Source organism: Pelobates fuscus, chromosome 4 (genome assembly GCF_036172605.1).
Source record: "Pelobates fuscus isolate aPelFus1 chromosome 4, aPelFus1.pri, whole genome shotgun sequence".
NCBI lineage: Eukaryota > Metazoa > Chordata > Amphibia > Anura > Pelobatidae > Pelobates > Pelobates fuscus.
Genome location: NC_086320.1, coordinates 129,165,126 through 129,188,509, shown reverse-complemented (window position 1 = coordinate 129,188,509; position 23,384 = coordinate 129,165,126).

Sequence of the window (23,384 nt, the reverse complement as noted above, 5' to 3'; positions counted from 1 at the left end):
GAATGTGTCTGCTGACTGTGAGGTACAGGGTCAAAGTTTACTCAATGATGACGAATAGGGGGCGGACCGAATATCGCCTATGTTCGCCCGCCGTGGCGACCGCAAACAAGCTATGTTCGCCAGCGAACAGTTCCCGGCGAACTGTTCGGGACATCTCTATTGTTCTATATGCACTTTTTCTTTTTTGAGAATGTTTTTTTTTTTTTTACCTTTTTTTTCATAGTTAGCAGTATGATATTATGATAACTTTTTCTTTAAGAGTTTTCATGTTGGGGGTTCAACAATCTATCCATTTTCTAATGACTATGTCTAGGAGTATAACGTGTCATATCACAAAGCATATGATATTTAAAGCTGACTCCATGGACATGACATTAAGGTTAGTGTGCTCTGATGACCTTCACAGTCACTAGGGCACAAGCCAACAAAGTACACTTGTGATGTCAACAGGGACAGAATCAACCACCACATTAAATCATTGTCACAAATAATTTAGGATTTTATTGGAGTAAAGAACTTTCTTTATTTTTATGGATGTGTGAAAGCTGCAACAAATTTATAGAGGGGTGCATAACCATGAGTCCATAACCTAGGTCAGCAAGACATTTTTTTTTATTTTTTTTTTTTAAAAGTGGTGGTTTTACCAGAGTCTGTACAACTGTTTAAACAGCAATTGGATGAATGCTTGCAAAAACATAATATTCAGGGATATCAGTTTAATTAGTGATGTAACAGGCTCTTAATCCAAGGAGATATCTGATTGCCATTCTGGGGTCAAGAAGAATTTTTTTCCCTAGTTTCTTTCAAAATTGGAAGTACTTCAAATTGTTTTTTTTTTCCCCCTTCTTCTGGATCAACAACAAAAACAGATGTGAGGCTGAACTTGATGAATGTGTGTCTCTTTTCAGCTTTGTAACTATGTATTCCTACTAAAGGGCTAAGTGTTATGATAGCAAAACAATCTTAACTGTAGCTTTCCCTCTGGCTGAATGTGTTCCCTAAGCCTACTTCTCAAATAGACTTAATGTACAATTTGTTACCAGTAGCTTGTCACATTACACATATCCTATACTCCCAACAGTGGTGAAATATAAATGTAATCCGATATCTCCTAATCCTAAGGATTACACTGCATCTGACAATTTAAGAGACCGAATATGTGCATCGCCTCTATAATTTGCATATTTTGTGAAATCCAGACAGAATGCTTTGGTATTTACATTGTAATTATATTTAATTATAGTTCATTGTTACTTTCGTATTTTACTTTACATTTTATGCACTGTTCTGAATCTAAAACCATAATAGGATTGTTGAAATGTAGCCCCGATGTAAAATTAAAGAAATCACAGAGCTGTTTTTGGAATAGATGTCTAAGTGTTATCCAGTGAAAGAACCTAAGAGCTTTTTTTTCTTCTGGCTAATAGTTTGGATCTGCTACAGACTTTTAAGACCTGTAAGGAAAGAGCCTACCCAAAAAGACAAAAAGTGTCTTTATAAAGATGGTATTGGGAGCAGGCAGAAATCTCTTGAGAAGTTCTCAAGTCAAGAACCAGTCAACCCTGTTCCCGTCACAATAAACATAACAGTTGAACAATGTAATTTCCTCAAGGATGGGCTGGTCAAAGCTTACAAAAAGTCATGAAGATCAATTAAATCAGTTGAACTGTCAAATTACGGGACAGGGAAGAAAAAGGCTAAGATTAGAGCCATGTGACTGTTACAAGAGCAGCAATACACTATTTGTAGTTTCAGTCTATGTGGTTGTTGTGGACTCCGACTCAGTAGAGCACAAAATCAAACCTTGCCTCCTTCCTGTATTAAAATAAATTACAAATATTTGATTTCCCATAAAAAAGCATTTCAATTTGTAACTACCTATTATAGCATAACACAATATAAACTAAAATGTAAACTTTTGTGCCCTACAGTTTGAGTGAAATAACAGCACCATTTGTATGCTTCTTCAATATGACAAAAATGAAAATTGATGCTCAGGCATCTCAACTGAATTGCAAAACAGCAGACAGCAGTATGAATAATTTAATCCCGGTTTTATTACATGGCATATGATATCTAATATTAGCTCTTGTGAAAAAGAAATATAGTTTGTGAATTGAGCAGAAGAAGAGGTGACAATTGGCAAAGACACGTTTTGATCAAAATAACATGTAAACAAAACTTGGAATTTGACTATATGTCTGTTCAACTGTAATTCACCTCTTTCATATTATGTGCACCCACACTTATTATATATCATTTTATTCAGGAGAAATAAGGCATTCATTTAACATCAAATATGTAGCTATAAAACATAAATTAATATGCAAAAAACACCAATTTTGGACAGTGTTTGTGACTAAGTGGCTACTAAAAAGACTGGCCATAACCCTATTTGCAATACCTTGGGTTGTCTACTATTGCAAATGGTATGCCATCATGGGGGTAATTTTCATTCCTGGGCTACCGTACGGTCTCAAAGGCAACATAACCAATCTGGCAAATTTTAATGTGAAAAAACTGAAAACGCAAGCCTTATAGTTGACTCTGTAACTTTTGAAAACACCATAAAACCTGTACTTGTATTTTGATATTAATATATATTTATAATTATATATATTAATATTAAAATATACTTAGACAGTGTATGTGTATGTATGTATATGTGTGTGTGTATATATATATATATGATCTAAGTTTATATTTTATTTTATACTGTAACTAACTTATTTTTTACAATTTTCAGGCAGCAGGGGGAGTACCTGTCATAACAGGACTCCCCCTGCTGGCATTGCTATGGACGGCTATGCCGTCCATGTGATCGCGAGGTCCTCGCAAGGTGGGCCGGAGAGAAAGGAGGGGGACTTCCTGGGCTCCCAGGTGAGTCCCCACACCGCCAGAGCCAGCGTGGGATCTCCAGCGACCGGGTAAGTACAGAGGACGGCTTGGGCGTTTTATGCCTTCAGCCCGCATTTAGAGCCGGGTCCCCAAATAAAACATAGAATGCCCACCGTCCTTAAGGGATTAAAAACTCTGACAGGTGAAGTAAATAACATTGATTATAAAATTACAATAGCACCTGTCAAAGGGTAGAATATATTAGGCAGTAAGTGTACAGGAAGTTTCTGAAATTCATTTGTTGGAAGCATGAAAAAAGGGCAAGCAAAAAGATCTGTGTGACTTTGAAAATACAGCCCTGTTACAAGGTTTTACTTTTAGGGAATGTGTGACAAATAAGACAAGTGTATAAAATAAATGTATTGTTAATATTGATTTAGGATATTTTTACAAATTTTAAAAGGAAATACACAGTACACATTACGAACACATCCAGTCCATAACCAATAGATGCATAGAAAAAGGGCAATACTGAAACATTAAATAAAGAGGGGGGAGAGGTGTCGAGGCAGATTTTCGAAGTGAGAGTCAACCATGGATTCCAAATTTTATTGTATAGGTTATTTTTTGACTCATCGTCGTTATAAAAGTATTTCTCAGAATTGGACTGAAGATAAATTTGGGCTTTAATCTCTAGCCATGAAGAAAGGTCTTTCAGCTTGCAAAATCTTGCCAGACAAATCTTAAATGAGAGCAAGACGTAAGCAGGAAGGTCGGGTGTTTATTAAGAGTTGGAATATCTAAGTGAAGAAGAAATATTTGTGGGGTTATTTCTGAACTGAGTCTGAATAGGAATTTAAACAATCAGGATGGAAGCAAACACCAGCGGTGAGTAAGCTAAAAAATTGCTCATGTAAGTTGATGCAATGAACCGCTTTCCTGGTGCTGCGCCAGGCTTTGAATCAGTTCTGAATTTGCTGAAAAATGTATTGTTGGCCACAACAGAAAGGTGTCGGAAGACACAATGCATTGCTGTTTGCTTCATTTTGGACTGCATAGCTGTAGACCGGCTAGAATGCCCATGATGACCTTTGTCCACCACTGAAAGCACATTCAATGAGGACATGTGCTTCAGAAGTGGACAATGGAGCAATAGAAAATGGTTACAAGCACAAACGATCGGGTAAGTGGCGCTAAACAATATATAAATAGAATAACAAATCCCAGTGTGTCTAAAACCAAACCAGCATTTTAGTCACCCTAAAAACACTTACATTAGTACAAATGGATACAGGAGAAGGTGGTTTTGTGCACACAGTGGATGATTGATGAGATAATCTGTAACATAGACAGCTAACATAGGGCAATATGCATAAACCAATAACTGGTATAAAAAATGATTAAGAGCAGTCACACTTTAGAGAGCCATATAAGTCGGCTCTCTACTGTAGTAGCATGTAGAATACTCTGTGGTTTGAATGGTCCCCCAGGAACAAGAATCAAATTCTGTTTGGATACAATCAGGAACCAAAATAAAATATAAATAAAGTATTTTATTTAGAAATAAAAACTGAATAAGCACAACGCGTTTCAACCACTCAATTGGGTCTTCCTCAGGTGCAATACTGTCATAGCTTAATTGCTGGTATCACCAATACCCTGACACTTCCAGGTAGCTGGAGCCTTGCCACGCCCCCTTTCTCTGACACGGTCCTCCCGCGCTACTAAGGGAGACCGCGCCAGATCCAAATTGCTGGATTATTGAAAAAGGTTACGACCGCAATCACATACCCGGCTGAAGTTTCTTCACTCTCTTCCACGTGTACCGGACCCGGACTGGATTTCGCTGACTCCCTCTCTCCTCACAACGACCTCGGATTGTATCACGGACAACCCCTCCATGCTCAAGAACCTTCCCAGCATGGCGAAAAGCTAAAAGCAAGCTGGAACTATTCTCATCAAAAGCTAAGTAGTATCTTCAGTTCTAATTCGGATTCTGTCTACATGCAAGACTGTTTTACTTTCTATTGCTACAACTAACAATCCTTCCTGCAACTTGTCGGACTGTTACTCCCAGGAAGCCAGTCATTTTTCATGGACTAACTAATTGCTTTCTACCATTTGCAAACTGCTTCTGCTTGCTTCGTCTAACTACTCTGATATTTAAAGCTACAGTATCAGTATTATTATTTTCTTCAAATTGCAAACTGCTTCTGCTTGCTTCGTCTAAACTACGCTGATATTTAAAGCTACAGTATCAGTATTATTACTTACTTCAATTGCAACCTGCTTCTACTTGCTTCGTCTAACTAAGCTGATATTTAAAGCTACAGTACCAGTATTATTATTTGCTTCAACCCCAAACTAATTCATTAAAGAACCATCAGATATCTGCAGTTGTGTTCCAAATTTAAACGTATTATTCAAGTGAGCCTTAAAAATACTAGTACAAACATATAGCATGCTTTTATACCTTACAAAATTAAAAAATAACACACACATGTGAAATGTTCAAACTCCACCCTCCCAAGCCCATATATGGGAATTCCGGTTCCCATTCCCCTCCCAAAATGGAGTCCTTGTATTAAAAAGTCCATATTGGGTGACCTTCTCAAGATGGTTGTCCTATTTGGATGTTTTCCATTCGGTTTCGTGACTTCCGGTATTTGGCTGGAACGTCATTTCCGGTTTCGTCACTTCCAGTTCGCGTCATATCCGTTTTCGTCATGTGAAAAAAGAAACAAAAAAAAAAAACGTCACGTCCGGTTCGCGTCATTCAGGAGGAGGAGAGACCAACCTCGCTCTGAAGGGCATAGAAGGCTATATTTCAAAGTCCATAATCATTAGTCCAAATACACCTCATGATAAAGGGAGAAGAAGGGGAGGGAAAGGGATGGGTAAAAACATATTAATACATACTTATGCATAACAAATTAAACTTAGTTTCCTAAAGTAAAAACATAAATAGAACAATGATAAAATAAACCAAAAAAGAATAATAGGAAATTCTAAAAAGGAGATCCTACACTATGTTAAGCTAAAGATAAAAAATATATATAATATATAGGCTAAAGATATAGAATATATATAATAGCAAAAGTCAGAATTTTATTATACAAAAAAAGTCCTTTTCAATGACCTGATCCTCCTCCCTGTGAAAGAAATAAACTGCACTGATGCTTAAGAAATCCTCCAACCCACCACCCAAAATAACATACTTACAAATGAGAGAGCCACAACTACCCTCTAATTGATTAATTATAAGTGTTAGGGAGCAGTAAAACCTAATGAAAATAACAAATAAAGCATTTAATTTTTAAAAGATCTTCTGTTTTCTTAAGTTTAAAAAACGTTTTTTTATAACACAAATACCAATTATACCATGATGAAGCTGCAATAAAATAAATAACAAAAAAAAACTAAAAAAAAAACTACACGTTGTAGGGGTTATGGTAGACTGTTCCACAGTAAGAAATCAAACCTTTTAGAAACACTTATGAGGTTCCAATGTTGTCTCCAGCCTCTCTCCTTTCCTATTTTAGTGATGTTAGTTCTAACAGTGTTGAACAGAAGTCACTGGTTCAAGAGCATCCACATCCAATGGATTCTATCCAAATAAGACCCAAATAAGATCCAAAAGGCAACTACATATCAACTTTTCATATATCAGAACAGAACCCAGGGGACTCAAGTACGTTGTAAACATGTTAGACCCTAAGGCACTACAGTATGCTATTATCATTATGCTACCGTAGACTGCCTAATTTATTCTGTCATTCAAGGGACACTATAGTCACCAGAACAACTACAGCTTTATGTAGTTGTTCTGATGAGTATACTATGTCCCTGCAGGCTTTTTGCTGCAAACATTGTTTACATTACAGCTTAGGGACACCTTCAGTGGCCATTCCTCAAATGACTACTGAGGTGCCTTCTGGGGCAGTGCTGCACAATGTGCAGCACTGTCATTCAGTGTCTCCACCCTCTGCATGGAGACACTGAACTTTCTTCATAGAGATGCATTGATTCAGTGCATTCCTATGAGGAGACGCTGATTGGCCAGGGTGGCTCCTGGTTCCCCCCTACTGTTCTGCCTCCTTGGCTGAGATCATCAAAATTGACAATCTCAGCCAATCCAATACTTTCCTATTATGAAGCATTATGATTGGTTGAGATCCTCACTTCTGATCATATCAGCTTGATCAGGTAGATCAGGGGCAGAGCCAGTAGCAGCCAACTGGAATAAAGGTAAGTTTTTACTATATTGGGGGGGTGGGGGTGATAATAAATGTAGTGCTCCTTTTAATTTTGACTTCATATCCAGACTTCCTATCCAGCTTAGCTTTAGCTATCTTTGGTCTGTCATCTTATCTTTCATTCCCTGTCTCTTCCTTCTTGTTTCAATGTATTCTGCTTAAATAATCCTCATTATTTCTTATATTGAGGTTACAATTCTAGAATCTATTTCATGGTTCCTCCTGTTCGTGTGTTCATGGTTTTTTAACTCCCTTCAATTATTTACTCCAGCAATCTCTGTATTCTTCTTGTGTATTAGTTACCTGTTCTGTTTTTCAACGAACACAGCTGTTAGAACTGTTAATGCTATGTTATGGATTCCATATAAGACACAGAGTTTAAGCATGTGAAGTACACCTCACTACTAAAAATACATTCTTTGAAATAAGAGTCATCAGTGGCAGAGAAAAAGAAACACATTTGTCCAATTTCATTATTATAGTTTGTAATTTGCACAAAATAAATGTACTCACTTGAAATGTGCTGACCCATAGTTTAATCCATACTATAACCTAGACAAGGTTAATACAACCATCATATTATACTATAAAAGGTCAGGCTTTATTAATCTATTGTGACATGAAGGGAAATGCTGTTTGCCCTTACAAATCCAAATTACATCATTTATTATCTTGTTTTATACTCCTTGGGACATAAATACATACAATTGATTGTAATCCCCTTAATTTGTTGTAAACAGAATTAATCAATACTATGAAAGCTCTGCAAAATATTACAGAAAATATTAAAGCAAGACATAATAGGGAACATGCTTGTGATTGTGAAAATATTCCAGGATTTAAGAACATGTTCAAAAGTCACAATGTTAGCTAAAAAGAAAACCTTTTTATGCTATTTAACCCCTTAAGGACCAAACTTCTGGAATAAAAGGGAATCATGACATGTCACACATGTCATGTGTCCTTAAGGGGTTAAATGTTAATTCTCTTGTGCTGCTTTCATTATATATTTTAGGTTTTTAATTTTAATTGATTCACTCTTTCTTTATTTTTCTCTTTATATTTCTTTCCCCTGCTGATTAGGTTTCAAATCCTGAAAAACACAAAAATAAAAAGGAAACTATTTTTTTTAATAATATTTAGCTAATGAACAACTGGACAATAGAAGATTGCAAAAAGCACTGGCTGGTGGTAAGCAAGAACCCAATACATTTTGTTATTTTAGAAGGGCCTTTTTCCACCTATCTTTGAATATCAAATTTCCTGTTATCTGTGTATTTGCTACAATAATAGAGGGCAAAAACCAGTAAGGAAACAAGTATCTGAATATATATAATCCTTCCATTTTCCATTTGTATCTATGGGTCAAGGATATAAATATTATTTATGAATATTTTAAATATATACATCTAAGTGAAGTACACATTTTGTTGATTTAATTAGTTTTATTTTATAGCCATTTTATATAAATATTGTTTGCTTGCCTGAAAAAAATATATTTTCAAATATTTAACGTCTTTACTTCCACAGTTCTTTTTTATTAAGCATTATGATATTTATTTGAAATGTGACACATAGCTAGCTTATAAACATAGTGTAAAACACTAATTATAAAAAATTATGAACATTGAAAGAAGAATATTTTTTCATTTATTTTTTCATCTTTTACAGTAAAATTAGGGATACTAGTTTTTGATATTTTATATGGTTTCTTCCCGTTGCCTAAAGGTATATTGGCTATACCTCACTGATGATACCTTATAACAGGGCTTCCCAAACTTTTATGGGCTGAGACCCACTTTTCAAAACGGTAATTATTCAAGACCCACTTGCTTTTAATGCGTATTTTAAAAAGTGAACACCATGGCAATCAGCTTCAGAGGCATACAATTGGCACACCATGGCAAACCGCTTTAGAGGCATACAATTGGCAAACTATAGCAATCCGCTTTAGATGCATACAATTGGCACACCGTGGAAATCCACTTTAGATGCATACAATTGGCACACCATGGCAATCCGCTTTAGATGCATACAATTGGCAAACTATAGCAATCCGCTTTAGATGCATACAATTGGCACACCGTGGAAATCCGCTTTAGATGCATACAATTGGCATACCATGGCAATCAGCTTTAGATGCATAACATTGGTACATCATGGCAATCAGTTTTAGAGACATACAATTGGAACATCATGGCAGCTTTAAATACAGAAACTTGGCACACCATGGCAATCAGCTTTGGATGCATAAACTTGGCATATCATGGCTATCACTTTTAGATGCATAAACTTGGCACATCATGGCAATCACCTTCAGAAGCATACAATTGGCACACCATGGCAAACAGTCAGATGCATAAAATTGGCATAACATGGCAGTTTTAGAGGCATACTTTTGATATATAAATAGATCAAGAGAAGGAGGGAGTGAGATTAGACTAGCTAGCCTCACACGCTCCAGGTAGGTTACCGGGGGTATATAAGGGGCTTAACCCCAAGTACAGTCAAAAGCAAAAAGAGAAAATGAGAACTGAAATAAAGAAAACAATCCCACTCAGTGGGTGTAATCCAATCTCGTTCTCAATAATATACCTCCAATTTGTAAGTGTCACATATAGAAAAAGGGGGGAGAGGGGAAAAAGAGGGGGGGGGGGAAGGGGATTCTGTTTAAGCCTTTATTAAAGTATATTAAAAATTAGCAACTAGTTTCCCAGTACGTAGTAAAACACCTAAATGGTAGGTAGATTGAGTATAATTACCGTATTTGGTTCGTGGAACAACAAGTATATCCAGGATACAAATACCTGGGTAGATAGTGAATGGGGAGAACAGTAAAAGGAGGGGAGAGGGAGGAAACAGGGGGGGGGGGGTATCAATATACCAAAATATAGTGAGGTGCCTGGTAGCGGTAGGGGTAGCTCAGGGAATCACTGTATAAGGAACCCAATGGTGCACTTAACCTGAGAGAGTATAGAGCTTATATGTATAGGGAAATACACTTGGTATTCCCTGGTATTCCTGCATACAACTTGTGCAGGTAAAAAAAGTATTGCTCTGGTATCAGGGGATATTCCGGCTAATGTTACAAAGCCATAACCCTTTGCTCACATAGGTGCCACACAAAAGTCCTAAAAATGCCCTGGACTAACTGTCAAAACTCACAGCAGTGAGACAAAGATTAAACCGCTACTTTAAGGCAGCCTCACCTGTCCCTATCTCCCCATACAAATAACACCCCCAGAGTACTAAATGGGGGTATTCCCCATCCACTTAAACAAATAGTTACGCGAACACCAAAGAAAAAATGAATTAACCAATCAACCAAAAAAAAGGTGAATAAATCAAAGTGGGAAACTACAAAATAAATAGCATCGGCTCAAAATTAGCTCGACGCGCGTTTCGGCGTTTAAATGCGCCTTTGTCAAGAGCTGAGCAGGGACTGAGCTGATTACCGTTTATGTAGGGTAGAGGGACCTCCCATTACGGGGCAGCCACCAATCTGTGTGCAGGTGCTGCTCCCGGCGATCGCGAAGGACCCGCGAGCTCCTCCCACCTAATGCCGTCCAATCAGAGGGGAAAGGACCTCCCATTACGGGACAGCCACCAATCTGTGTGCAGGGGCTGTTCCCGGCGACCACGAGGGACCCGTGGGCTCCTCCCACCTATTGCCATCCAATCAGGGGGGGAAGGGGAGTGGTCACCCTTTGTGTGCCGTATTGGGAGATCGTAACCCATTGTGGGTAGATCGTGACAGCCTCGGTTTATATATTGTATAGGGGAGCTGGTGTATATAAATAGCATATCGATGTGATTATGCTAGTCACCCTAAACAAAATATAAAAATATCATATATGGTGTATATAAATAGCATATCGATGTGATTATGCTAGTCACCCCAAACAAAATATAAATATATCATATATGCATAATAGGCTAAAGTATCAAAGAGAAAGTATTTAAGAAAAAATATTTTTCCATATACAACTCCTTTTTCATCAGATAGAGGTGGTTAATACCCGTACAGATAGTTCTCTCACTCAAAAGGTGACTTGTAATGGTCTGCGTGGTCTGACTGTATATATTTTGTACAGTATGTATATTGTCTGGCAGACCAGGAGAAGGGAGATATGTACAACATACTGAGATTTAGATTGATAGCCTAGTGCATTAACAGTAAAAAATTGTATTCCCTAATAATAAATAAATATATTTTTTAAAAGTTTTATTTTGTTTTATTATTATTTATTATTATTAATTCCATATTTTTATATTTTTTATATTTTATATATATATATATATATATATTTGAGGGCTCTCAACGATAGAAAATATTCTCAAAACGTGGGGATAGGGGGCCCATGGGCAGAATCAGTCATCGGTGCTGAACAAAGAAAGGGAGGGGGAAAGGGGGGGGGGGGGAAGTGTATTATGTGTACATAAATTCACACAAATACTCTATATTCATTAGACGGGTATTCTATATTATATAGAAAGTAGGGTGTCTATTTCAAATAGGCACAGATTCATCACTTTAACAAGGTATTATATCCTCATTATAACCATTCAGTTAGAGATGGAGGGATATTAAATACCAAATAAAATATGTGCATTTAATGCATAGGACTCGTGTAGATAACAGGGGACATGTATAGTAAAATATATTATACTAGGGGGCTTATCATTCAGATAAAAGGAGAGAATGAAAAGCCCTCATTGAGACCCTTCGGATTGAGGGTCTTCAGTTTGTGAATCCACCTGCATTCCTTTTGACGCAGGATTTTATCAAAATCCCCCCGTCTCTGTTCTCGTTTAACCAGTTCTAGCCCGCAGAACCGTATATCCCTGGATAGACCCCCATGTTTTTCTTTAAGGTGTCTGGAGATGGGTGTCTCCATTCGGTTCTTGGTACACCTCGCATGTTCTTTTATGCGCTCCTTAAAAGCTCGAAAGGTCTTCCCCACATACATTAATTTGCAGCTGCATGTGAGAAGATAAATCACACCCATGGAGTTACAATTAAAAAAATGCTTTATTGTGAAGGACTGCTTTCCCTCACTATCCTGGACTGTCTTAGAATTCCTCAGAATAAACTTACAAGCCACACACCTACCGCATTTATAAGTGCCGACTGGGATCGTGCCACTAAGCCATGTAGATTGAGGATTTTGTTTGGCTACAAAGTGGCTAGGTACCAAGATGTCACGTAGGTTTTTCCCCCTTCGGGCCGTGATTGTGACCTGTGGAGACAGTACTGTTTTTAGGTGAGTGTCTTTAAGTAGAATGGGCCAAAATTTTTGAAACGACCCTTTTACTTCCTCCCAACCGGTATCGAATGTTCCAATCATTCTGATGGTTTTGTTCGGGGTAGTAGTAGAGTCGGACGGTTCTGAAAGGAGATCCTCCCTCTTGGTGAGAAGGGCCCTTTTATAAGCCTTTTTCAGGCATTTATTGGGATATCCCTTCTCCTTAAATTGTAACCTCAAGAGTTTAGCTTTTAACTGGAAATCCTGTAAATCAGAGCAATTTCGTCGGAGTCTAAGATATTGGCCGGTTGGGATTCCTTGCTTCAGAGCTCTGGGGTGGTGACTCTCCCATTTTAGAAGGGAGTTAGATGCTGATGGCTTCCTAAATAGAGTTGTTTTAAGTGAGCCATCCTTACAGATTGAGATGGTTAAGTCCAGGAAATTTAGGGAGCTGCCACCAAATTCCGCGGTGAATCTAAGGTTCTCCTCGTTATTGTTGAGGAGAAAGACAAATTGGTCAAATTCGTTCCTGTCCCCTTGCCAAACCAGGATGACATCGTCGATGAATCTATACCAGGATGTGACCTTAGACATAAAGGGCGCTAGTGCATCACAAGTCTTAATTTGTTCCTCCCACCAACCCAGGTGGAGGTTGGCATATGATGGCGCACACGCCGTGCCCATAGCCGTCCCTCTCACCTGGTGGTAGAATTTGTTATGGAATAGGAAGAAATTATGTGATAGTATGAATCTCAGTAGTTTGATCGTGAAATCAGTATGTGCCTGGTGTTCAGTGCTTCTTTTGGTCAAGAAAAACCGGATGTGATCAGTTCCCCTTTGGTGCGGGATAGAAGAGTACAGGGCCTCCACGTCCAAACTACATAGATTGGATGTAGGCTGGACGTGAAGGTTCGAGAGGAGATGCAGAGCCTGTTTGGTATCCCTGATATACGAGGGGAGGTTTTCCACAAAAGGTCTGAGGATCCGGTCAATATATAGACTCCCATTTTGGGTCAGGTTTTCTATCCCAGATACTATGGGACGACCAGGTGGATCCTCCAGACTTTTGTGGACTTTCGGCAGGCAGTAGAAGGTTGCTATTCGTTTACACGGGTTGAGGATAAAAGAGTATTCCTCATTAGATAGCAACCCTCTACTGCGGCCCTCATCTAGGATCTCCTTATATTTACCCAAGAACATATTAGTGGGATCCGACTGTAACACCGTATAAGTGCCTCTATTGTCCAGAACATCTTGGACCATCCTCTCATATTTAGCTATGTCCATAACTACCACGTTCCCCCCCTTGTCAGCTTGTTTTATGATAATAGCATCGTTCTCCTTTAGCTCTTTCAACGCTCTCTGCTCTTTATGAGACAAATTCTCATTGGGATATGAGCTAAGGTTTTTAGTTTCAATGCAGTCGATCTCATTCTTGACAGCTTCCAGAAATAAATCGATGTTTCTGAATGCTGAAAAGTTTGGGGTAAAGCGACTCTTGGGTTTAAGGTCTGTGTGTTTGGATGAGGATCTAGTTTCATTATCATCGAGTAAAGACACCAGGTTATTAAGACAATCAATATCACCACTGGAAAGACCCAGGGATCTTGCCCTCTTCTCCTTATTTCGTTCGTGGAATTTGTGGAGTGCAAGTTTTCTCACAAAGAGATGTAGGTCTTTTGTCCATATGAACCTGTCAAAGGGAGGAGTAGGGACAAAAGATAACCCCTTTTCCAGAATTTTATGGTGAAAGGTATTGAGCTGAAAAGAAGATAGATTAATAACCTGTAGTCTGGGAGTGTCTGTGGATTGAGGGACTGATTTATTAGTTAATATCGTCTTTTTCTCCCTCCTTCCCCCCTTCTCCCTGCTCTCCCTCCTCGGTTCCTTGATTGATATCGTGTTAGATAGTTTGGGTACTCCTCCTGGTGGCTCATTTCTAAAAAAGCCACTCCTTTTTTGAGGATGCCACGGGGGTTACTGGTACCAGAGGTTGTTGGGGTTTGAGAGTCAGGGGGTACAGTGCTAGAGTCTGTATCCGATGAGTCGTACTCCGAGGTAATGTAATTCTCGGAATTGCGTCTCAGTCGGCGGTTCGGGAAATTATAGATATTGCCTGTCTGATAGTCACGGGAATCCCTAATGAATTTTTGATGTTTCCGGAACTTAATAGATTCTTGATATCTGTCTAGGTTAAGTTTTAGTTTGTTTTCCAAACTAGGGAAACTTGATTCACCCTTGAAATTATTTAATTTTTCAATTTCTTCCCCCAATTTTTTATTTGTGGTGTCTAATTTGGTTTTTTCAAAGGTGCAGATAATTTCCATGAATCTCCTAGAGCAGGTACCAGCTGATAATTCCCACTCCTTCATAAATTCAGGGTTGTCTGAATAAGCTGTTGGAATGTTACGTACTCTTAGACCCCTAGGGATCATCTCCTTCTTGATATAGTTTTCTAAGGATGAAATTTCCCAGCATGTCCTGATCTGTTGTTTATATAGTTTAGTAGTTGCATTAAATGATTGATTGATATCTAAAGACGACTGTTCATTTTCTAGTCTCTCATTTGAGAAGACGTTTTCAGCGTCTTTACACCATGTGCTAAAGTCCTGTTTGTTAGATAGAAAACCCGTCATGGTTTAATTTGTATAGGTAATGTGTGATAATAGGGTAACCTTTAGGTACTGAAACCTTTTAGATATAGAAATAGATCAAGAGAAGGAGGGAGTGAGATTAGACTAGCTAGCCTCACACGCTCCAGGTAGGTTACCGGGGGTATATAAGGGGCTTAACCCCAAGTACAGTCAAAAGCAAAAAGAGAAAATGAGAACTGAAATAAAGAAAACAATCCCACTCGGTGGGTGTAATCCAATCTCGTTCTCAATAATATACCTCCAATTTGTAAGTGTCACATATAGAAAAAGGGGAGAGGGGAAAAAGAGGGGGGGGGGGGGAAGGGGATTCTGTTTAAGCCTTTATTAAAGTATATTAAAAATTAGCAACTAGTTTACCAGTACGTAGTAAAACACCTAAATGGTAGGTAGATTGAGTATAATTACCTCTCCCCTCCTTTTACTGTTCTCCCCATTCACTATCTACCCAGGTATTTGTATCCTGGATATACTTGTTGTTCCACGAACCAAATACGGTAATTATACTCAATCTACCTACCATTTAGGTGTTTTACTACGTACTGGGAAACTAGTTGCTAATTTTTAATATACTTTAATAAAGGCTTAAACAGAATCCCCTCCCCCCCCCCTCTTTTTCCCCTCTCCCCTTTTTCTATATGTGACACTTACAAATTGGAGGTATATTATTGAGAACGAGATTGGATTACACCCACCGAGTGGGATTGTTTTCTTTATTTCAGTTCTCATTTTCTCTTTATACTTTTGATATATCATGGCAGTTTTAGAGGCAGAATCTTTACACATCATGGCAATCAGATTTAGAGACATACAACTGCTTACTCACAGACTCAGAATCAGAAATGCTGTTGTCCTGCTCTTTCATCCAGGCACCTCACGTTGATTATCCTAGTGGTGGAACTAATGTAGAGAGGACCCTGGTGCAAGTATGTTTTCTGGGCCCCCATCTAGTGAAAGTGTGGCCAAAAGGTAGATCTCCATCTGTCGGAGAACTTCAACAATAATATGCCAGATGGAGATCATTGCACATCATTGCAGGGTTATATTTCTGAGCAGTGTTTGACTGTAAGCATGTTTTGTATTAAGTATATGTGTGCATGTATGGGTGTATTTGTATGTACTGTTGCTATTGGAATGTAGTGGTGTACTTGTTTGTAATGTTTGCATCGGAATGCAAGGGTGTTTGTATATGTAGCGTAGGACTTTAAATGCAGGTGTGCTTTTTGTGTGTAGTGTTGGTGTTTGAATGAAGGGGTGTTTGTAGATCATTTTAGTGTTTTAATGCAGGGGTGTGTTTGAATGTAATGTTTGCGTTTGATTGCAGTGTGTGTGTGTGTAGTGGGTGCAGTGTGTGTATATTGTGTTTATAAAATATACATATACACAATGTGTGTTTCAATGTAATCATGTTTTTTTTGTATGGAGTATGTGTGCAGTGTATACAAACACACACAGACACACAAATACACACATTGACACAGCGATACACACAAAGATACACAGACACTCATGTACACAGATACACACAGACACACAAATACACACACACAGACTGACACAAAAGGACACGCAGAGACAGGAGGTGAGGGTGACAGTGTGGGAGGGAGTGTGTGTACTGGTAACAGTGTGGGGGGGGGAGTGTGAGAAAGGGTTACAGTGGGTGAGCAGGGGGAGAAAGGGTTCCAGTGGGCAGGCAGGGGGAGAAAGGGTTCCAGTAGGCGGGCAGGGGGAGAAAGGATTACAGTGTGGGGGGGGCAGGGGGAAAAAAGGTTACAGTGTGGGGAGAGGGGCAGGGAGAGAAGGGGTTACAGTGGTGGGTAGGCAGAGAAGGGGTTACAGTGGGGGGAGGGGAGCAGGGAGAGAAGGGGTTACAGTGGGGAGGGTAGGCAGAGAAGGGGTTACAGTGGGGGGGAGGGGACAGGGAAAGAAGGGGTTACAGTGGGGGGAGGGGGGCAGGCAGAGAAGGGGTTACAGTGGGGAGGGTAGGCAGAGAAGGGGTTACAGTGGGGGGTAGGAAGAGAAGGGGTTACAGTGGGGAGGGTAGGCAGAGAAAGGGTTACAGTGGGGGATAGGCAGAGAAGGAGTTACAGTGGGGGAGGGGGAAGGCAGAGAAGGGGTTACAGTGGGGGGGTAGGCAGAGTAGGGGTTACAGTGGGGGGGGTAGGCAGAGTAGGGGTTACAGTGGGGGGGTAGGCAGAGTAGGGGTTACAGTGGGGAGGGTAGGCAAATAATGAGTTACAGTGGGGGATAGGCAGAGAAGGAGTTACAGTGGGGGGAGGGGGAAGGCAGAGAAGGGGTTACAGTGGGGGGGTAGGCAGAGTAGGGGTTACAGTGGGGGGGAAGGCAGAGAAGGGGTTACAGTGGGGGGGTAGGCAGAGTAGGGGTTACAGTGGGGAGGGTAGGCAAATAATGAGTTACAGTGGGGGTAGGCAGAGAAGGGGTTACAGTGGGAAGGGTAGGCAGAGAAGGGATTACAGTGGGGGGGTAGGCAGAGAAGGGGTTACAGTGGGGGGAGGCAGAGAAGGGGTTACAGTGGGGTGGAGGGCCGGCAGAGAATGGGTTACAGTGGGGGGGAGGGCGCAGGCACAGAAGGGGTTACAGTGGGGGGGGGAGGGGCAGGCATAGAAGGGGTTACAGTGGGGAGGGTAGGCAGAAAAGGGGTTACAGTGGGGGGTAGGCAGAGAAGGGGCTACAGTGGGGGTAGGCAGAGAAGGGGTTACAGTGGGGGGAGAGGGCAGGTATAGAAGGGGTTACAGTGGGGGGGTAAGCAGAGAAGGGATTACAGTGGGGAGGGTAAGCAAAGAAGGGGTTACAGTGGGGAGGGTAGGCAAAGAAGGGGTTACAGTGGGGGTATGCAGATAAGGGGTTACAGTGGGGGTAGGCAGAGAAGGGGTTACAGTGGGGGGTAGGCAGAGAAGGGGTTACAGTGGGATAGGCAGAGAAGGGGTTACAGTGGGGGTAGGCAGAGAAGGGATTACAGTGGGGATAGGCAGAGAAGGGGTTACAGTGGGGAGGGTAGGCATAGAAGGGGTTACAGTGGGGGTAGGCAGAGAAGGGGTTACAGTGGGGGGTAGGCAGAGAAGGGGGGTAGGCAGGGAAGGGGTTACATTGGGGAGGGCAGGCATAGAAGGGGTTACAGTGGGGGTAGGCAGATAAGGGGTTACAGTGGGGGGGTAGGCAGAGAAGGGGTTACAGTGGGGGGAGGAGGGCAGGCAGGGAAGAGGTTACAGTGGGGGTAGGCAGAGAATGGGTTACAGTGGGGGCAGGAGGGCAGGCAGAGAAGGGGTAAAAGTGGGGGGAAGGCAGAGAATGGGTTACAGTGGGGGCAGGAGGGCAGGCAGAGAAGGGGTAACAGTGGGGGTAGGCAGGGAAGTGGTTACAGTGGGGCGGGTAGGCAGAGAAGGGGGGTAGGCAGGGAAGGGGTTACAGTGGAGGTAGGCAGAGAAGGGATTACAGTGGGGGGTAGGCAGAGAAGGGGCTACAGTGGGGGTAGGCAGAGAAGGGGTTACAGTGGGGGGAGAGGGCAGGTATAGAAGGGGTTACAGTGGGGGGGGTAAGCAGAGAAGGGATTACAGTGGGGAGGGTAAGCAAAGAAGGGGTTACAGTGGGGAGGGTAGGCAAAGAAGGGGTTACAGTGGGGGTATGCAGATAAGGGGTTACAGTGGGGGTAGGCAGAGAAGGGGTTACAGTGGGGGGTAGGCAGAGAAGGGGTTACAGTGGGATAGGCAGAGAAGGGGTTACAGTGGGGGTAGGCAGAGAAGGGATTACAGTGGGGATAGGCAGAGAAGGGGTTACAGTGGGGAGGGTAGGCATAGAAGGGGTTACAGTGGGGGTAGGCAGAGAAGGGGTTACAGTGGGGGGTAGGCAGAGAAGGGGGGTAGGCAGGGAAGGGGTTACAGTGGGGAGGGCAGGCATAGAAGGGGTTACAGTGGGGGTAGGCAGATAAGGGGTTACAGTGGGGGGGTAGGCAGAGAAGGGGTTACAGTGGGGGGAGGAGGGCAGGCAGGGAAGAGGTTACAGTGGGGGTAGGCAGAGAATGGGTTACAGTGGGGGCAGGAGGGCAGGCAGAGAAGGGGTAAAAGTGGGGGGAAGGCAGAGAATGGGTTACAGTGGGGGCAGGAGGGCAGGCAGAGAAGGGGTAACAGTGGGGGTAGGCAGGGAAGTGGTTACAGTGGGGCGGGTAGGCAGAGAAGGGGGGTAGGCAGGGAAGGGGTTACAGTGGAGGTAGGCAGAGAAGGGATTACAGTGGGGGTAGGCAGAGAAGGGGTTACAGTGGGGAGGGCAGGCTTAGAAGGGGTTACAGTGGGGGTAGGCAGATAAGGGGTTACAGTGGGGGGGTAGGCAGAGAAGGGGTTACAGTGGGGGCAGGAGGGCAGGCAGAGAAGGGGTTACAGTGGGGAGGGCAGGCTTAGAAGGGGTTACAGTGGGGGTAGGCAGATAAGGGGTTACAGTGGGGGGGTAGGCAGAGAAGGGGTTACAGTGGGGGCAGGAGGGCAGGCAGAGAAGGGGTAACAGTGGGGGGCAGGCAGAGAATGGGTTACAGTGGGGGCAGGAGGGCAGGCAGAGAAGGGGTAACAGTGGGGGTAGGCAGGGAAGTGGTTACAGTGGGGCGGGTAGGCAGAGAAGGGGTTACAGTGGGGGGAGGACTACAATCAGAGAAGGGGTTACAGTGGGGGGTAGGCAGAGAAGGGGTTACAGTGGGGGGCAGGCAGAGAAGGGGTTACATTGGGGTGGGGGGGCATTGTTTGGGCTCTGTGCCCTACCTTCTTTAAACATCCCTGGTGGTCCAGTGTCCCTGGTGTCCAGTGGTATAACTCTCCGGTCTGCAGCTGCACTGGGTGCAGAGCTGCAGACCATGTAATAAAAGTCTTGCGAGCTCCTAGTGTGTTGCCATGGTAACGCTCTGGGAGCTCGTGAGACTTCTATCACACGGTCTGAATCTCTGCACCCGGCGGAGCTGCAGACCGGAGCTGCTGGGCAGACTTATTGGAGGGAGCCCGGCGGTATACAGGGCAAGCTGCCGGGCCCCCTCCTGATCAGTCTGCTTGCCTGACTCCTCGGCGGCCCTGGATGTGTGGGTCAGCGCGACCCACTGGGAATCGCCCTGCGACCCACCAGTGGATCGCGACCCACACTTTGGGAACCGCTGCCTTATAAGGTTGAAACGATCGTCTGGGGTTGCTGTATCTCTCGTGCAGAGGGAACTTGCTGACATTTTGGATCTGGACTGCCCGTATGGGCCATATGCTTTAGATATGTTGTCTCTGAACTAAAACCAGCTTGAGATCTGAGCAGGGACCCACCGAAGGGTAGGCTAATTGAGCTGTTGTCCGTTCTCACTTCTCTTGCTACTTGTTTTTCTCTCTATATGGTTTCCTTAACTTGCAATATTTCTGACAGGGGCAGTAATCTAATTTTTTCATGTGTCAAAAATAGTTAAATGGCTAAATACTCTGCTAATTTGCACTTGTAAGAAATTGATTGCATTACTTGGAATGCTACAATCTGAAAAAAAAAACTGAAATTAAAAGATGATACAAGAGATTGTCTTTTTTGCAGAGAGCATATATCATGTAAATTATAGAGACCCTGTACTCATTCTCACTAACCTGGCTTCTTGTTTTTGATGTCACAAAGCATATGTAATAGATCTGAAAACCTATGCAGATGAAGGCTGGGAGGGAATTTGTTTATATTGGGATTACAACTCATTCTTCAACCTAGTATTTTATCTGATATTAGTTTAGCACAGATAGTCAACATGAAGATAAATAAACACTGTCCAATATACGTATTTACACCTATTGAGTAAAATGAGTATACTTTTTTTTTTTTTCCAGCTGAAGACGCACAGCCCTTTACAGAAACACCATAAGGTCAGGAACACAAACATGTATTCCTGAAACTGTTCAATGTAGTTGAAATATTCAATAGGGTAAAAACACACCTTATTTCCAGCACTGGCATTTGGCTCTGCCCTTGAGCCACCTGCTTTGATGACATCTTCATCATCCAATAGGAAAGCATTGGATTGGCTGAAATTGCCAAGGAGGTGGGTCGTTGGCGGGGCTAAACACCCCGCTGGCCAGTCATCATCTCCTGATAGAGATGCATTGAATCAACAAATCTCTATGGGGAAAGTTCAGTGTCTCCATGTGGAGCTGTGCAGCACTGCTTCAGGAAGCACCTATAGTGGCCATCGGAGGAGTGGTTACTGGAGATGTCCCTAGGTAACAATGTAAACACTGCCTTTTTTCTGAAAAGGAAGTGTTTACAGCATAAATCCTGCTGGGCCTGACTATACAGACCTTAACAATTACAGTAATCTGTAGTTGTTCTGGTGACTATGGTGTCCCTTTAAAATATATTCTGCACATTAAAGTACCACTCAAGCAAGTCTAACGTCTGTTCATACTCCTACCTCTGATGCTCACCTTAAATACTTCTCTAGGGCTGCACCATTCCTATGTTAGACTCTGTTAGACTCTCACCCAATCTACACTCCTTCAAAAAATCTTTGAAAACTTACTTCTTTAGCAAAGCATATCAATCAAACAGTGAACAGCTTTCCCTCCCGCACCCTACAAACTACAGATTCAGGAGAGAAATCAGGGTGCGGGGAGGGAAAGATTACACTAAGCAGTTTTCCCTCAATGAATAATATCCTAGCGAACTACTTTTCTATCCTACCCTTACCTTTTGTGTCACTATACCCCACTCCCTCTAGCATGTAAGCTCATTGAGCAGGGCCCTCAATCCCTCTGTTCCTGTGTGTCAAACTTGTCTGGTTACAAATACGTGTCTGTTAGTCCACCCATTGTACAGCGCTACGGAACTTGTTGGCACTCTAAAAATAATAGTAATAATAATAATAAAAAAGAAATACATTTATTTATAACATGGCAGTGGTCTTAAGTATGTTTATAGTATTCATCTTTCATGAGATATAAAGCTATTGGTCACAAATGACCTACTGGCAAAAGGATCTTCTTACCTTAGCTCCATTTGTAATGAATTCCAAGTCAATCCAATATTTCTGATATAATCAAATGCTTCTTTATGTGAGAAAACCACATCTACTTCGAGTGAACAGTCAGGTCCAATCTAGGAGCTTTGTAAAAGTGCAGCTTGCTTAAGTGCTTTCACATGCTTTTTTTAATTGTATTTATTTTTTAAAATTCTTTATTTTTGTTATTATCACGTAAGTACAGTGTAATGGCACCACATAGCGGTAGGCAGACCCCAATGTAATACAAGCGCCATATATGTCAGAATACTAGCCAGAAGTGCGTGACAGCTAAAATATCAGGTATGTATACGTGACATGAGGTTTATACATAAAAAACTTAAAAACTTAAAAGACTTTGATATACAGAAATCAAAAGCTGTGTAGTAAAATAAGAAGGAAACATAAAATAATTTCTGACGATTTCAAGCAGGAGGTACCGCCGACCCAACCAAGGCTCCCCTTGGGACAAATGGTTAAATTTCATCAACAGCACATATTCTTCTACTTTTTGATGGAAGAGTTTCGGCCAAAACTCCCAATGCTTGAAGAAAGGCAGGTGCGTCTTGGAATTGCGTAAGTGGCAACTTCTTGATGTTTTTCTCTGCCAGTAGGCGGTGGAGACCCCATCTGTACAGCATCTCAGCCTCTGTTAGTAGCTTTGTAGTGGAGCGAAGTAATTGCCTCTTTTGTATGGTTGATCTTGATAAATCTTTGTAAAAAGACAGCTGTGAGCCCTAAAAAGACAGTGAGGGAGATACTCTTGTGGCTTCTAGGACTGCAAACTTGTCAGAGTCCCTTTGAAATTGTAAGAGCATGTCCCTAGGGGCTTCAGGGGTGCCTTAGCAGCCTAGGGCAATCAATAACAGTGGTCAGCAACAGCTTGCATGGCTTGCTTTGGCGACAGCAGTATTGCTAGCAAACACCGTATGTAGTGCCGCAATTCTTCTGGTGAGACAGACTTGGGAATGCCTCTTTTCCTGATATTACGGCCTTTGGCCCAGTCCTGCAAACTTGCCAGCCGCAGGCTCATTTCGACACTTTTCTTTTGCAGGATAAGGAGCGCTGCATCTGTGGCAGATTGTGTCAATTGTGTACCTCCTATCTCTTCTTCCACAGCCTGGACACAGCCTGTCAGTGTGGCTATTTTCTCCTTCACTACAGCCATGTCTGCTTGAAACAATGCCTTGATGTCAGTAAGGATTTGATATCTGAGGGTTGATTAAGTGCTGTCAGGAGTTGGAGTGATCCTTACAATTATATAAGTATATTTATAAATGTAAGATGTTCAGCACTGCTCATACATATTATTACATATTACGTATAGAATGCAAGTTGAAGCCATGTAGAAACACTGATTCTGCATACCATTGCTTTCCTTTCTTTT